Consider the following 17,037-nt stretch of genomic DNA (forward strand, 5'->3'; position numbering starts at 1 on the left):
GCATGTTTTAACTGTCATTCATGTACTTGTCATATAAGAGAATCTATGGCTTGAGGGGGCCAGGCTTGGGCTTCTATGTACTACAGTTTATTAAACCAAATTTACTGTGTCTTTTGGAAAAGTCACCTGACTCATATTTGTTCCAATATATATCACATTGAAGATGAAAACTTTTTTTTTTTTTTTGAGACGGAGTCTCGCTCTGTCGCCCAGGCTGAAGTACAGTGACATGATCTCATCTCACTGCAACCTCCACCTCCCGGGTTCAAGTGATTCTCCTGCCTCAGCCTCCTGAGTAACTGGGACTACAGGCACATGCCACCATGCCTGGCTAATTTTTGTATTTTTAATAGAGACAGGGTTTCACCATTTTGGCCAGGATATTCTCGATCTCCTGACCTCATGATCCACCTGCCTCGGCCTCCCAAAGTGCTGGGATTACAGGCATGAGCCACCGTGCCCAGCCGAAGATGAAAAGTTTTGAAAAAGGATTGTAGAACCTTTGACCCATATGGGACCTACTTGATAAATATTTAATATTGTAAGATTTCTTTTTTTGTAATCTGGCTTAGCATTAGTTTCTGTCCATATTAAATGAAGAAAGAATGATTAAGTTTCCACTATCTGAAATCAGTAGAGAGTTTAGGAATTAAAGTAGGGTTTTCAAAGCTTTCTGTCCGTATTCATTCTGTAGGAAATAATTTGATACAACACGTTCCCATTTTCTTTTCCCAACTCAGATAAACCAAGTAAATACCTTTATTTTGCTATCTGAAAGTTTTTAACACATCATTAGAACATCATACAACATCAGTAGCTCATTGCACTTGGAACATTAAATATGTTCTCAGACTTCAGTTGAGCAGGGAAGCCAGCCCACTGTCCTTCTGAACTCTAGATGGCAAAAGCTTTTGACCTGATAGTTTTTTTACATAAGACAGTATCACAACTTTTTTATAAGCACAATTTGAACTGTCCACAGTGGTTAGGAGTCTGTTATCAAGTGTTTATTCAGCAGTGCTTTATTATGACATACTTACACAACACCTTGTCATTAGTAAGCATTTATTTTTAATACTTTGTAAATTCTCCCAGTTCTTATTGACTCTCTAAATGCTGTGTAATGAATCAGCTTTATTTTTCCTCTTTTTTTTCTGAAAGGTATAAAAAATGTAAGTCATAGTATGTTGGCAGGCCTGAACATGGGAAGATGGAAAATTGGCCTCCATCTATACACGACATAATTTTCTCCTTCAGCCTGAGATCCCAAGGACCACTCCCCTTACGATGCCCTGTAGTGAAAGTCACATCACCTCTTTTAGTTCATTTAAAAGGCCTTCCTGTCTGCATAACGATTACTTAGGCTTTAGTGTATAGCAAATCCTGAGATTGTTTTAAAGAATTGTTTAAAGTTCAAACTCAACAGCTGGATTTTTTTTCCTCTCTGCTTTGAAGAGAGTCACTATAGTTGGAACAACTTATTCACGCTAGCTCTTTGAAACACCTGTGTTCCAAGTGAAGCCAAAAAAAAAAAAAAAAAAAAAAAAACTAAAGCTTGAATCTAGTCTTTTCACCTCTCCATTAAAAAATAAATATATCTCTAAAACTTCCCAGCTGGTGGGAATGAAATGCTGTCAGTGCTCCCAACTGTTAGACGGTAATATTGAATAACAACAAAGTCACACTTAATTTGAGCTTCTGAAAAGCCTCATAACCCCATTATCATTCTCCTGAACTGCTTAACCTTCTGGTTAACCTTCTGATTATTAGCCTCTTGACATATTTAATTCAGGTGTGAGAGTTTAGCGAAGCTCATGGGACTGTATTTATTTCATCTTTTTGTCATGTCCCACTGTGTTGACTTTATTTTTTAAGGTTGCTAGACACCAGGAGGCATGTGTTTCGTGGAGACCTAGAGGTTTCAGAAGCCACTAAATGTATCAGACTTGCCATAATTGGAGGAAATGGAGAATCAGTGGGGCTTTTAGGCACTTCATAGACCAGCTGAGTCTCCTGCTATCAACCGAATTTATTTGAGAGCAGTACCTCAGGAAACTTAATAGACTTATAGCACACTAGCACAAATCTGAATTTTAGCCAGTGTACAGTTTATGTATGTACTGCTGATATTATTTTGCTCTCTACATATTCTGTGCCTGTCATTATTAAGTATTAATCAAAAATATTGAATTGTATCTTTGGCAGTGGGTTTAAAAATTATATGTTTAATTGATAGTTTACCTCACTTAGAGGTGGCAGGAGAACCAGATGGTAGAAAATAGGATCAGGTTGAAGTGGTATTTTTTTTCCCGAAGAAAATATGATTTGCATGAGTAAGCAAAGTTTTGGGGTTTTTAATGTGTGCTTTTGTTTTGGGGGGATATGGGGACTTTAATCAGTTATAGGATATTAATATTTTTCTGTAATTAGAGTTAAATATGAAGAATATTAATCTGATAGGTAATATTTATCACCCTGAGCTCAAGACTAAGAAACCCTTCAGGTTATTAACCCTTTACCAAAACCAGGAGTTACCCTGTGTGAAGGTTCTCAGAGGTCTCACAGAAACTAGTACTTTTAATTGTTCCCTCAAGTTCCCATCTGTCAAAAATGTGTCCTGTAGGAAACCTTTCTTGGTCTAAGAAAGGGCTTTTTGTCCTTATATGAATGAATGAGTAAACTCTAAAGGAATGTGCCTGTCATGGACATGTTTTTGATGCCAAAAACCCTGCATGAGACCACATTAATAAAAAGTGAATAAAGTTTTTCTCCTTCTTCAATGGTGATATACTTTTGAGATTACCTAGTCTTTCCTTTTGAGATCACAGTGGCTTAAAGGAGCTTTTTTTTTTTTTTTTTTTTTTTTTTTTTAAAAGACAGAGTCTCACTCTGTCACCCCAGGCTGGAGTTCAGTGGCATGATCTCGGCTCGCTGCAGCCTCTGCCTCCAGGGTTCAAGGGATTCTCTTGCCTCAGCCTCCTAACTGGGATTACAGGTGCCTGCAACCACACCTGGCTAATTTTTGTATTTTTTAGTAGAGACAGAGTTTCACCGTGTTGGCCAGGCTGGTCTTGAACTCCTGATCTCAGGTGATCCACCCATCTCAGCCTTCCAAAGTGCTGGGATTACAGGCATGAGCCACTGTACCAGGCCAAAAGGAGCTTTTTTGAGTGGTCACCAATTTCTTTGTTCCTTATATTCTTTTGTTTTTTTCCCTGGAGAGAATGTTGGAAAGAAATAGAGGCACAATCATACATTTTGAAAAAGCCTATGGACTTTGATATTAGGCAGCACTGAGTTCAAATCCTGATTTTTTTCCTCCACTTACTAGCTTTTTTACTTTCAAAAAGTTATTTGATACTCCTCCCTAAGCCTCAGTTTCCTCAATGGTAATGGAGATGATATTCTTACAGAGCTATTTTTAAGGAATAAATGAATTAACATATGTAGAACATTTGGCATACCACCTAGCATGTATTGATGTGTAAAAAAAACTCATTTCCCCTCCTCCCTCATATAATGATGATGATGATGATGATAGCAGCTACCACCTAATTCATTTTCTGTGTGCCAGGCATTTATATGTGATTCTAAATCCTAGCAGTAACTCTGTGTAGTAGGTGTCCCTGTACCTGTTTTATAAATGCAGAAACAGACTCAGAGAAGTTATTTAACTTGCCTAATGTTATCAGGCTACTAAGTGGCAGAGTCAAGATTCTAACCTTGGTCGTTTTGATTCCAAAGCCTACAACAAACACACCACCTCCCACTGCTGAACCTGTTAACTCCTCATTTAAAATCAATTTCCAGGCCTTCTCCCTCTAAAGTAGAATTGTTTTGTTGTTACCTCTTCCTTTAGTTTTCTATTTTTGAAGTTTGCTTTATCTTTTGAAGGACAGAGTACAAGAACAAGGGCTGTGATCTAGTGCCATGTCCACTGCACGCTCGCTAAGACCTTTGATTAATTTCTTTACCTCGCTAAACCTCTTTGCTCATCTATATAATGGGAACCCATAATGGGACTTACTTCTTACAGTAATTAGGAGTAGGTGAGGCAAAATAAATTTAAAGCTGGATGCCTAACACAGAAAATTTCAGTAAATTTAAGCTGTTTTTCAGTCAGACGACTTTGTTCATTTATTTTAAAATATTTTTGCGCCTTCTTGCCCTCTCCTTGATTTTTACATGTCAGTGTCAGTCTTTTTCCAACCTCTTGGCTATTGCCTTGCGTTCATCCATCTTTTTTCTCTGTCTTGTCATTGAGTTAACATGTTCTCTACACCCACTTAGTACCCAGTCAGTGTTTATTGATGCTAATGATGATGGTTAAACAAAGATGCTGTTGGCACCAGTCCTGCAGGCTCTGAGACTGCCTGAGTAATCATGACTTCCTAAAAACAGAAAAGTACTCAATCATCTTATTTGTAATTGAAGGTCAGAATTTGATGTCAGCATTTGTTTCTGTGGTGACTGTGTAGCTTTTTCTGAAGAATTACCTTTGACAGTTGGGGTAGTCAGTATTTCTGGTGTGAGGCTGATTATCATGCATTCTTAAATTACTTCCTAAAATAGATGCAGCATCGTAGAGGTGGGTTAAACAAATATTGATCATGGTACAGATCTGCTTTAATTGGAGCAAGAGGTCAGGAGAGGCTTATCATTGAGGTGTAGATGGCTGCCAAGCTATAGATTAGTTTCCTGGTCTTCTTGCCCATAATCTTTTTTGCATCAGAGAAAATTGTACAGGCCTATTTTTAATTCTAAGCACCCCTCTTTGTTCTCTCCCTTTTTGATATCTCTAATATGTTCCCATCTAATGTCCTTGATCTTCAGAAGATGTCTCATTTCTTGCTTTTTCTTGCCTCAAATTCTGTCCTCCATGAAAACGTTTTCTTCTCAGCAAACTTTGTGGGAATCTGCTTATTATATTTGGGCACTGTCCACTAACAGTTCAGCTGCTGACACTGGTTGCATTATTCTAAAGAACGTCATGTTTTTAAGGTTGAATTTGAAACCCATTAATGGTGACAGGCTTCCATAATTTTAATATCCAAGTTTTTTAATAAAAGGAAGGAAATGGAAAAAATATTTTTAAGATAAACTTTTATGCGAATAAAAAGAAGATTGTAACCAAATGCAAATAAATACCTCACTGTGGCATATTTCATTTAGTAGAAAGTAGAAATTGTTATTTTTTACACTATCTAATTATTCCCAAACTTATATTTTTAACTTTTATCTACCATCAAAGGCCTGTCCTATATTTCCAGCAATCTCTAATTTAGACTTTAAAAACAAATCTGTAAAGGGCTACTAGTCCAAGCCCTGTACCCCCCCTACACACATAAAAGTAGCCAGGAGTTCCTTTTCTTTTGTACACATACATATAAACATTTATACGTATGTATACACTAACTTTTTAGTTCTCATGCACTTAAAAAATATGAGGGGATATGAAGCTATTTAAGCATATATGATTCATAAGTGCAGGGAAAATGTTTCTTGTATTGTCAAGGTTATTTTTATAATTTGACTAAAGAAGGGTAAGAGGTAAAAGACTTGAAGGAAGTAAATACTCAGGAGGTGGAAAGAGACACTGAGATAAAGAGAATGAGGTAGCAAAATTTGCCTCTTGATTTTTTTATCCTTTTTATTTTTAAGTCATTGGCCAAAAGGTTATCATTATTTGTCAGACATTTCTTCACTAGCAGTTTAGACTTATTATGTGGAAATAGCCACATGTTGTTATAAGGATTAAATGAGGTGACCTATGTTAAAAGTGGCATGGTAAGCTCAAAAATACTTTTCAGCAAACAGATAAATCCTCCGCAAATGTGGGATTATTTCTTATTTGTGGTTGTGTTCTGCCAGTAACAGAACTAAAACTAAAATTCAGGTGCTGGAAGAAATGAATAAAAGTACTTGGGTAGATTGAGCAGTTACTTCAGGTGTCTTTGGATTCAATTTCTTCCGAAAGGAAATACTAAACCTCAAAAAGAGAAAAATTAGTTTTTTAGCATAACTTGCTATTTGTGTTGTGGGGATTCATGAAATAGTTCATATAAAGTACTTAAAGAAGTGTCTTGCAAATAGTGAGCACTCAATAAATGTTCATTTTATTTTTATTACTTTTCATGTTGTTTATAAAAAACTTTTTTTTTTTTTTTTTTTGGAGACAGGGTCTTGCTCTGTCGCCAAGGCTGGAGTGCAGTGGCAATCAGGGCTCACTGCAGCCTCGAACTCCTGAGCTTAAACTTAAAATCCTTTCATCTTAGGCACAAGTAGCTGGGAATACAGGTGCGCACCACCACAGCCAGCTAATTTTTAAATTTTTTTTGTAGAGACAAGATCTCTTTATGTTGCCCAGGCTGGTCTCGAACTTCTGACCATAAGTGATCTTCCTGCCTCGGTCTCCCAAAATGCCGGGTTAATAGATATGAGTCACTGTGCCTGGCTTAAATAAATTGTTAAGGATGAACCATTTTAGGAAACCAAATATGAGTGTATATGTTTTTTATACAGTATAGATAAATTGCCAACTAGTTTGCACATCTGATGCAGTAATTTGTAGGTGCTGAAGAAAGCTTTTTTTTTTTATGGTTTCTCACTTGTTGAAATCTCTTTAGTTATTGGAAATTAGTAATTCTAATTTAGAGATTTATCTCTTTAGAAGAATATATCTTTGTTGTGCAACTTTGTTGCTTTTATTCCTGGTGGCTCTATGATGGCAAGTCTGGCTTATTCAATTCGAACCTAAGGAACTTTATGAGATGAATAGCCGTAACAGTGTTGTAATCTTTGAGTGAATTGCAGTTGCTTATTTAATTGTCTGTCTCCCTTGTTAGGCTGTTGAGTTTCTCAGTGAAAGCAGTGGGCTGTCTTGTACACCACTGCATTTCTAGTATCTAGATTGGCATCTTGTACATGCTGCTATTCAAAATTTGTTGAAGAATGAAGACAGTGACTTCTTATTTGGAAAAAACATGGCAAGGGAGGGAATACCACATTATGTAATACAATATTGATTTTCTGATTTTGCTTGAAGCCTGGTTTTTGCAACATTTAAGTAATGGCAGTCTTATGTATTTCGTTTTCTCTTTTAATAGTAAACAAATAGAGGTAATATAACTTCATGGAAAGGGTCAGACTTCAGAATCATTACAGTCTAGATTTAAATGGAAACTGTGTAGAGCAGCTTAACCTCTCCCAGCCTCAGTGTGCTTATTTCTTAAATAGAAATACAGCAGCTATAAAGTAGGTGTTATGAAGATTAAATGAGATCACATATGAAGTGGCACATAGTAGCTTCAAATATTAACATCCTTTCTCCTTTTCTTCTCCTCATAGCCCATAATTAAGAATAATTCAACTGTTTTTTGTTTCATAGAAACCTGCATATGGTGGTGATATTTGGTTAAGAAATTGGAATAGCAGACCTGTAAAGGCAAGTTTCCATGGGAAACAGCTTGGCGGGAGTGGAGAGAGCACTAGATGAGGAGTCAGGAAACCTGAGCTAGTCTTGGCTTTTTACTGACTGGGAATGTGACCTTGGGTAAAGAATCTAAGCTCTCTAGCCCAAGTTTGTGTTTCTTTTAAGTGATATTCTCCAGTGACTAACATGAGAAAGCAGTAAAAAAGCTCGAAATATTATTTTTAAAAATTAACTCTTTAAAACAATACAGAGACATTGTTATTTCTCTTGGGCACCTGAGACATCAGAGCTACCCTCCTCCCCCACCCCCACCAAAACATTTGCATCATTCAGGTTTTTTTTTTTTTTTTGAAGCAAATCAGTACATTTGGAATCCATATTTCATGGAGCTACTTAACTAATTGCTGCAATCAGCAGCAATTTGTTTTATAGTAGGGCTGTTCAAATCACTTTGAGGTTGGCATACCATGCACAGTGTGTTTTTAACAATCATATTTTTAATGGCACGTTTAAATAGGAGAGGTGGTTAATCTGCTCATATTCTTCTGAAAGCCTTAACTTTGGTCCTATAGTTTATCTTCATCCAATGGTAACTTAAAGGGCCATAGCAAATTCATTGACCCAGTGGGTGCACCAGCTGTTGGAGTGGCTGTCCCATTTAGAAAGACCGGCAGAGGGAAGGAGCACCCTGTTTCCACTCTTGTTTGGAGACCCTCGTTAAATTTCTCAGAAACAATAATCAGATAGATGCTGTTCAAGTTAATGGCACCTCTGAATCCCTGTCAAGAGAGCTTTATTTAATGTGCAACAGACCTGGAGTGATGCAGGTGCCGTTTCAGGACCTCATTTAATTTAAGCTGCTTTAGTTGGCATGGCAACTAGTTGAGACATCTGGGAGACATTATGCTGGGGATTGAGACTTCAGAGGATTTCTGCTAGAGCAAAGCAAAAACCGTATCATAAGGTGGTGTGTATTGCTTCTGAATTTTTGAAGCTATATTGTTAGAGCTTCAAATTCAGGAATTATTTTCCAAAGAAAATTTTAAAATGTTGGCCTGGTTGTTACATTGTTTTCTATAAAGAAAAATACTGCATTATTCATGGAGTGAAAAATGTATTTCCCCTAAGAATTTACTTTGCTAAACTAAAGCTTGACAAAACGTATTCTCTGCAAAGTGGCTGTTTTAATCACTTTATAAAAATCCTATATTTAAAATTTTCCAGTCTTTTATGTTTAAAAGATACTAAAGAAAGGGAAAGCATTTCTGCACAAGGGTAAATGGGAAATGGTAGAGGTAGACAGGAGCTCTATGTATTTTGCCCTGAACTTTCCGGTTAATTAAAGTTAATTAACCTGCCCCTATTCTTTTTTAACCCAACCTGTCATCTTCTCAAGAAGCAGAGATATAAAAGTAGCATTATTTTAAACTCTCCTTTCTTAAATATTATAATAGATCATAGAAGGTTGAATGAAAGGTTTTTGAAGTTCATGGATCCTGAAGATAGTGACATAGTGATGTAGTCATTTGTGCTTAGCAGAAGGCCTGCTAGTTTATATTTTGTGAGAAATTATGCATGTGTGTATGTGGTCTTAGTATGAAGGAATTGACTTACCATTTGAAATCATGCTCTATATTCATTTTGAATACCTTTTCAGTTTTTTGATATCTGGTAATACTTTGCTCAGTGTTGAATCATATGAAAGTGTTATTGTTGGTCAAAAATAGTTCAGTTTGTCCATTCAAATCCAGCAGGTATAGGGTGAGCAACACCCTGACCTGATAGGTTTCATAATGCTAGATGAAATGTCAGATTTCTTTTTCTGAAATGAGTACTTAGTTATAAAATATCTGCTTAGAACAGTACTCCCTCCAGTCAGTTTTCCATTTTCTCCTTTCTTTGAAAATGTAGTCACTGTTAGAAGAAAGCATATGACATTATTTCATGCTTATTCTCTGTTTTTGGCTTTTGTATCAGTTTATTTCATTTATAAATTTATAAGTCAAAGCAAGATTTTCCAAGTGCCAGCACTGTGATTTCAACCTGATAAACTTGAAAATTAAGATGTTTTCTCTCCGCTGCTTGCGAGCTTACCAACTGTCACTACTAACAGTAAGGATTCTGGCATCACAACTTGGCTGCCAATTTTGAAGATATGTGAAGTAGAATAGAATATAATCTGTTCTTCACATCCATGGAAGAACTCTTCAATCCTGGCAAAAGCAAAAAAAAAAAGTCAATAAACTCAGCAGATCTGACTGACATCCCATACACATAAATGCTTTATACTTTTTTTTTGAGACAGGGACTCACTCTGTCACCCAGGTGGGAGTGCAGTGGTACAATCATGGCTCACCGCAGCGTCGACCTCCTAGGCTCAAGTGATCCTCCCACCTCAGCCTCCCTAGTAGCCGGGACTACAGATGCATGCCACCATGCCCAGCTAACTTTATTTTTTTTATAGAGACAGGATGTCGTTAAGATGCCCAGGCAGGTCTTGAACTGGTGAGTTTAAGTAATCCTTCTGCCTTGACCTCCCAAAATGTTGGGATTACAGGCATGAGCCACCATGCCTGGCCATTGGTACTTCAGGATTATTATTATTTTTTTTTTTTCCTGTATAAGAGCTCAAGTTTCGGCCAGGCCCGGTGGCTCACACCTGTAATCCCAGCACTTTGAGAGGCCGAGGCAGGCAGATCACCTGAGGTCGGGAGTTCAGTACCAGCCTGACCAACATGGAGAAACCCTATCTCTACTAAAAATATAAAGATTAGCCGGGCGTGGTGGCACATGCCTGTAATCCCAGCTACTCAGGAGGCTGAGGCAGGAGAATAGCTTGAACCTGGGAGGTGGAGGTTGTGGTGAGCTGAGATCATGCCATTGCGCTCCAGCCTGGGCAACAAGAGTGAAATTCCGCCTCAAGAAAAAAAAAGCTCAAGTTGATAACTGTCTTAGTCCATCCATTCTGCTATAATAAAATGCTGTAAACTGAGTGGTTTATAAACAACACTAATTTATTTCTGACAGTTCTGGAGGCTGGGAAGTCCAAAATCACAGTACTGGCAGATTTGGTGTCTGCTGAGGGCCCATTTCCTAGTTGACAGTCTTTAACTATAACCTAACATTGTGGAAAGGACTGACAAACTCCATTAGGCCTCTTTTTATAGAGAGGCTCTCCCCTTATGACCTAATCACCTCCCAAAGGTCCCACCTCTTAATCACATCTTCTTGGGGGTTAGCATTTCACCCTATGAATTTTTGGGAAGACACAGATACTCAGAACATAACAAAACACTTAATACAGGGATGGCAATTGTGAAATTTTTGTTTTTGTTTTGTTGTTTGGGTTTTTTCTGTGTAATGGTCCTTTGTTTCCTCTCCCTTGAGAATTCTGGAACCAGTGCAACTCAGGAATATTGGGACTTCTGATTAAGACTTAAAGGTGCAAGCAGCAGTTTTTTTATATCACCATCCTGTGAATTCCTAGTGGAAAAGAAATTTTCAGTACATACTAGCAGGTTAATATCCTTACTATGAGAAGCAGTATTACAAAAAAATTATCACCCCTGTAGAAAATTGAGCAAAGGACAGGAACAGTTTGCTCTCTTGCTTTTCCTTTTTTTTTTTTTTTTCTGTCTTTCATGGTCACACATATGTGTGGCCAATAAACATGTAAAGAGTTTTCATCCTTAAAACACAGTGGATAGAACATAAATCTTTACTACCATTCCTTCCTGTAGTCCCCTTAAATTTCACTAAAGGGTTAAAAATTCAGACTAGAAAAGGCAGAAATCTAAGGTGGCAGTAATGAGAACCCAGAAACAGGTTGGTTCTTGCTACAGAAAGTCTCAGGAATTAGAGGCATCAATTATCTCAGAAAGTGGGGATACAGGTGGGCCTAAACATCGGATTGGTTGCAAGACTGTTTTAGAAGTAGTAAGATGCTCAGATCTTCCCCCACCCTGCTGGAGACTAAAAGTTTATTCCCTGGACACCCACTAACATAGAATTCTGGCAGCCTGACCTATTCATCCTAAGAAGGAAGATTGGAGAACTCTTCTGAATAAATGCTTGACCCAGGAAGGAGGATCTATATATAATTGAGGGTTCCTCATGAAATAATACCTTAAAGCTCTAAGCACTCCCACAGAGCTACATAATAGTGAAACAATAATATTGTAAACATCCAGTGGCAGGAGATGACTTAACTCCTGACATATTACGTAAAATGGAGTACTATTTAAGCATGTAAAATGATATAAAAGAATATATATAATATCATGGAGTTTACAGTATTTTAAAACTTTTTAAAAGTATATATAATATCCTCAGATCCACATAAAATTCTATGTATAGGATGTTTATCTCAAGGTTATTTAAAATAGTTAAAAATAGGCCAGTCTCAGTGGCTCACACCTGTAATCCCAGCACTTTGGGATACTGAGGTGGGCAGATCACTTGAGGTCAGGAGTTAAAAACCAGCCTGGCCAACATGACGAAACCCCATCTCTACTAAAAATACAAAAATTAGTCGGGCACAGTGGTGTGCGCTTCTAATGCTAGCTACTCGGGAGGCTGAGGCACGAGGATCGCTTGAACCTGGGACATGGAGGCTGCAGAATTCTGAGCCGAGATCACGGCACTCCACTCCAGCCTGGGTGACAGAGCAAGACTCCATCTCAAAAAATAAAATAGTAAAAAGTAAAATTAGAAATAGCTTTTTAACAATGATCACTTGGTTAAATGAATTATAATATATCCACACGTTAGAACACTATGCAGTCATTAAAATTCTGCATTATTAGACCATTGAATGCGATAAGCAAGGAATTCCTTATAAATCATGCTGCTATAAAGGCATATGCACACATATGTTTATTGTGGCACTTTTGCTATTCACAATAGCAAAAGACTTGGAACCAACCCAAATGTCCATCAATGATAGACTGGATTAAGAAAATGTGGCACATATACACCACGGAATACTATGCAGCCATAAAAAAGGATGAGTTCACGTCCTTTGCAGGGACATGGATGAAACTGGAAACCATCATTCTCAGCAAACTGTCACAAGGACAGAAAACCAAACACAGCATATTCTCACTCATAGGTGGGAATTGAACAATGAGAACACTTGCACACAGGGCAGGGAACATCACACCCCAGGGCCTGTCAAGGGGTGGGGGGCTGGGGGTGGGATAGCATTAGAAGAAATATGTAATGTAAATGACGATTTGATAGGTGCAGCAAACCAACATGGCTCATGTATATGTAACCTGCACATTGTGCACATGTACCCTAGAACTTAAAGTATTAAAAAAAAGGAACAATGTATATAATACCAGTTTTATTTTAAATATACATGCATGTACTCATGCAGATTATTTTCATCAAAATGTTATAGTTCACCCAAAGAGGTAGAATTCTGGATATTTTTAATATTCTTGCTTTTAAAATATATTTTACATTTTCTACAATGAAGTTTAAGAAAACTATTATGGAAATTTTCAAAATATATAAAAATATATACAAAATATGCAAAAATATATACAAAAATATGAGAGGTAGTAGTATGTAAGTATATAACTTATGTACCTCATGCTCAGCTTTAACAATATTTAATCATTTTGCCAATCTCATTTCCTCTATTCCTTTTTATTGAGGGGAAGGGAAAGGAAGGCTGGAGTATTTTAAAGTAGATAACCAAACATCACATTATCCCACCTATAAATACTTAAATGTGAATTTCTAACAGATAAGTATCTTGAAAACCCATTATGCCATTATCACACCTAATAAAATTAGCTAATTCCTTAATATCTGTTCTCTGATTGCCTCAAGAGTCACTTTTTGAATAAGGATCTAAACAAAGTTCACATGTATGTATGGTTATTATGTCTCTTGAGTCTCTTATCCCAAACATTTCTGCCTGCCCTTCACCCCATAACACACATTTTTTTTTGTGGCAGTGGGAGGGGGATGGTCATTGATTTGTTAGATAATTTTTTCCTGAAGAGTGGTCCACATTGTGTGTTTAGCAGATTGCTTCTTCTTAATGTCTTGTTTTTTAATTCCACATATTTGTAGTTAACTGGTCATTAGAGCTAGATGATTGATTACATTCAAATTAAGTTTTTGGGGGCATGAATACTTCTAGACAGTGTTGTGCATATCACAAACATAATATTCTTGTTCCACATTAAATTATGCTAAGATTGAGTGGTGGATTGAAGTGATGTCAGTCTCACACTCATCCTTTTCAAGTGATTTTACCAGCCATTGATGGTGCCTAGCTCCAGAGATTGCAAAACCGTGATTTTTTTCCTAATTCTATAATTGTTTCTGCATTTATTAGTTGAAATTATTCTATAAAGAATGCAATGAACATTTAGTATATTTAGTGATAGTTGTGGGGGTTTTTGTTTTTTTTGAGACAGGGTCTCACTCTGTTACCCAGGCTGGAGTGCAGTGGCAAGATCAGGGCTCACTGCAACCCCTGCCTCCCGGGCTCAAGTGATCCTCCCACCTCAGCCTGCTGAGTAGCTGGGACTACAGGCACCAGCCACAATGCTCATCTATTTCTTAAAAAAAAATTTTTTTTTAAGACAAAGTCTTGCTCTGTCACCCAGGCTGGAGTGCAGTGGCACGATCTCAGCTCACTGCAACCTCTGCCTCCTGTGTTAAAGTGGTTCTCCTGCCTCAGCCTCCAAATAAGTGGGACTATAGGTACCCGCCACCACATCAAGCTAGTTTTTGTATTTTTAGTAGAGAGACGGTTTCACCATGTTGGCCAGGCTGGTCTCAAACTCCTGACTTCAAGTGATCCACTTGCCTCAGCCTCCCAAAGTGCTGGGATTACAGGCGTGAGCCACCGCACCTGACCTATTTCTTGAATTTTTTATAGAGATGGGATTTCTCCATGTTGCCCAGGCTGGTCTCGAGCTCCTGGGCTCAAGCAGTCCACCCTCCTGGGCTTGCCAAAGTGCTGGGGTTACAGGCATGAGCCACCCACCTGGCCTACTTTATTAGAGTTTTTAAAAATGTTACTTTAAAAAAAGAATAAGAAAAGAAGATAAATCCAAAATTGCATAGAACCATTGAAGCAATGTTAGACATGATCAGATCTAAAAGCTTCACTACTATGTAACCATAGGCAGGTTGTCTTCTGTTAATGTCAGTTTCTTTATCTAAATTTAGGGTACCACTACATACCTTGTAGAGTAACTGTGAAAATTAGATGAGATTATATATTTAAAATACTTAGTAGAGTACCTAGTACCTAACAGGTACTCAATATACATTAATTCATCAAATATTTATAGGGACCTACTATGTGCAGACACTATTCGAAGAGTTTGGGATAGATTTGTGAACAAAGACAAAAACCCTTGCCTTCATGGTGCAGGCTTGGCAATACAGACAGAATAAACATAAGGAAATTATAGGATAATAACTACTAAGGGAAGAAGAAAAAGTAAAGCTGTGCAAGGGGATAGCAAGTAGACAGGGAGTACAAGTTGTTACACAAACCTAGATGGTCTAGCCTATTACACACCTAAGCTGTGTGGTATAACCTATTGCTCCTAGGCTACAAACCTGTACAAGTGTACAACCTGTTACCGTACTGAATACTGTAGGCAGTTTTAACACAGTAAGTATTTATATATCTAAACATATCTGAACATAGAAAAGGTACAGTAAAAATATGATATAAAAGATAAAAATGGTACACCTGTATAGGGCACTTAACTGGAAATTGCTCTGGGTGTGTCAGTGAGTGGTGAGTGAATCTGAACGCCTAAAACATTACCGTGCATTACTATAGACTTTATAAACTCTGTGCTGTTAAGCTACACTAAGTTTATTTTTTTCCTCCTCCCCCCCCAAGTTTCTTTTTTAATGTTTCTTTAATATAAATTAACCCTAGCTTACTGTAACTTTTTTACTTTCTAAACTTTTTAATTTTGTTAAATATTTTACTCTTTTGTATTAACACTTAGCTTAAAACACAGGGACATTGTACAGCTATATAAAAAATTTTTTTTCTTTTTATTTATTTATTTTTCTCACTCTGTTGCCTAGGCTGGATTGCAGTGGTGCAGTCATGGCTCACTGCAACCTTGACCTCCCAGGGTCAGGTAATCCTTCCACGTCAGTGTCCTCAGTAACTGCTGGGACTACAGGCGCAAGCCACCACACCTGGCTAAATTTTTTGTAGAGTTGAGGTCTGAGTTGCTTTTTCACTTTTTAAAATAAGACACAAACATATACATTAGCCTAAGCCTACACAGGGTTAGTCACCAAGACACCCCTAGGCAATACAATAGGACTTTTCAGCACCATTACAATCTATGGGACCACCTTTATACATGTGGTCTATCATCAACCAAACATCATTATACAACACCTGACTGTAGTGTCAGAGTGGTTGAGGTAGGCCTCATTTGAAAGATAAAATTGGAGCAAAACCACAAAGGACGTGAAAGAGTTAACAAATAGATGTCAGGAAGTACAGTCTGTGAAGAGGGAATAGCTAAGGCCTAAGGTTGGAGTGTGTCTAGTACGTTCAGAGAATATCCAGGAAGAAAACAATAGAAGAGGTCAGAGAAGTAAGAAGGCCAAATGATTTATGGCCTGTGAGACCATTTTAAAGACTGGCGTTTGCTCTTAAATGAAATGGAAAGCTTTTGCAGAAAAATGACATAATTTGGCCTTCATCCTACAAGATCATTCTGTGACATGCATCCAGTTTTGGATGAATTGATGGATGGAAAGAGCAATAGATAGATGTGTGACAAAACAAATATAGCAAAATATGCAGTGTAGATTCTAGGTGGTAAGTGTGTATATGGGTCATCTCTGTGTAATTTTTTGTGTGTTTGAAAATTTTTTAAGAAAAACAGTTTGAATAAAAACATTAAAAACTGTAACCCTGATGTCATTATTTAACTCTTCATCATTTTATAGAATAATTTTAACATGTCACTGAAAACTGTCCTATAAGTGAATCCTACATGCCAAATATCATTTTCTCATTAACTTTCATTACGAAGTAGAATATATTTCTTTGGAAAGAATCTGGATGATAAAACCTAAGACTAAAATATCTTAGAATGTCTAATAAAGCCTTAAAAATTATATTTCCTATATAATAAAGTAAATTTCAGTATATAGGCAAAATAAAAAATATAATAGTAAAAAAAAATTATCCTGGCTGCTGTGTTTTAGAAATATAGCAGTCTTGGGCCAGAGTAGTAGCAGTGGATATAAGAAGTGGCGTTAATTCTGGCTAAATTTTGAAGGATTTTCTGAAAATTGGAGGTATAGTGAAAGAGAAAGGGCGAGTCAAGGATAACTCCTTGATGTGGTTTGTGGTGCGAGCAACTAAGAAAGATTTGGACAGTTTTGGACTTGTTAGTTTGAAATGTCAATTAGGTATCCAGGGGAAATAATAGGCAGTTTGATATACAAGTCTGCACTTAAGGAAAGAAGATTAACTAGAGAGAGAAATTTAGGAGTCATCAGCATGGATATTATTTGAAGACATGGGACTGGATCCAAGTATCCATGAGTATGGATAGGGAAGAGGACTGAGGACCAGCAGC

General features: G+C 37.2%; 1 protein-coding gene across 2 annotated transcripts in view; it reads left to right on the forward strand.

Moving 5' to 3' along the window:
- The window catches only part of NLK (nemo like kinase), a 157,971-nt gene that overhangs the window by 105,928 nt on the left and 35,006 nt on the right, over window positions 1–17,037 (forward strand). The window lies entirely within an intron of this gene.

Source organism: Theropithecus gelada, chromosome 16 (genome assembly GCF_003255815.1).
Source record: "Theropithecus gelada isolate Dixy chromosome 16, Tgel_1.0, whole genome shotgun sequence".
Taxonomy (NCBI): Eukaryota; Metazoa; Chordata; class Mammalia; order Primates; family Cercopithecidae; genus Theropithecus; species Theropithecus gelada.